Below are 1,504 nucleotides of genomic sequence, written 5' to 3' on the forward strand. Positions count from 1 at the left end.
GTGCGTGTGTGTATGTGCGTGTAGGAGAGAAGGAAACAGAAAAAGCGAGGGAGGGATGGAACTTGCGAGCTTGTGTGTTTATGTGTAATGGGCAGACAGACTATATTTGGGGTTTGCTACTGGGTGCTTCCGTGTGTATGTGTATGCGTGCGTGTGTGTGTGCGTTTAAGTGTGTATAAGAGTGAGAGAGGGGCCAGAGAAGCGGGTGGGGAGGTAGCAGCTTGAAGAACGGATGGCTCACCATACCTGTGTGTTTGCATGTCCAGGAGAGAAACCGTCTGTACATGTATGTCAGTCGCGTAAGTGCGTGAGTGAAGGAGGAAGGCACAGAAGAGGTGTGTGTGCTATATTTATATGATGTGTGATCTATACGTTTGGGGCCTGTTGTACATTCGTGTTGGTGTGGTGGAAAGACACTTTGTGTCCTTGTAAACAAGTAGAGACCAACTCCTTGCAGCGTGTGGTTATTGTGTGCATGTGTACGTGTGCACGCAGGAGGGGGGCACGGCTGTGATTTGGTACACTGTGTTTGCAGCCCAGTTTGCAAGAAGGAGAGAGAAAAACATTGCGAGTGGTGACGATGTGTATGTGTGTTTTGTTTGCGTGACTTTGTGGTCATCTACATTTAAGTTGTGTTAGAAAGAGAAACTAACGTGTAGAGGGTGTAATGGGTGTGTGTTCAGGAGAGACAGAGACATCTTGGAGGAGGTGGAGTTTGGGCCTTGAAGGATGTATGAGTTCAGGAGGCCAGAAGGAAAGACTTGGGAATCTTACCTACCAGCCACAGGGTAAGAGGGAATTGAATTGGCTGGGGACAAAGGTGGATTCTGGGAGAGAGAGCACCTATGGCCATGACGAGATTAGGAGCGGCCGGCAGCAATCCCCACTCAGGAGCTGGCTCTGGGTGACTCCGGGTGAGCAGAGGCGAGGTCTAGGCACAGAGTGCCAGGTTCCAGAAGGGATCATCTGCTCCTGGGCAGCGTTTACAGAAATCTGGAGGGCAGAGAAAGGGCTCTGTGGAAATAACTCTTCCCCCTTCCCTTCAGCGGCACTCCAAATTCTTCAGTGTGGCGAGAAGGACACAGGGAGGAGGGTCACTCGCCCAAGTTCACAAAGCCTGTTGAGTGCAGCACACAGGAAGTGTGGTGGAGAAAGGAGGGGAGGGACATGCCCTGAAGGTGACCAGATCTTCGCTGGCCCACACTCTCTCTATGCTGCAGGATGGGTAACTTATGCCATCGGCCGCCCAGGCCTGGGCTGGTTTCAGATTCCTGACCACTCCCCAGGTATCTCCCTGGGAATCACAGCCTGACGCCTGGAGGGACATTCTGAAATCCAGGGAGAAGCAAAAATGCAACCCACTTACCCTGGCTCTCCATTTGCCAGCAATGTAATTGTGGGGTATCCCCTTCTCTCTGAGCCTCAGTTTTCTCCTCTGTAAAATGACATTTGTAATTTCTGCCCACCACCCCCCCACCTCCGTGCTAATGTGAAGATTTAATGA

The sequence above is a fragment of the Pteropus vampyrus genome, unplaced genomic scaffold (assembly GCF_000151845.1).
Source record: "Pteropus vampyrus isolate Shadow unplaced genomic scaffold, Pvam_2.0 Scaffold36, whole genome shotgun sequence".
NCBI classification, from domain to species: Eukaryota; Metazoa; Chordata; class Mammalia; order Chiroptera; family Pteropodidae; genus Pteropus; species Pteropus vampyrus.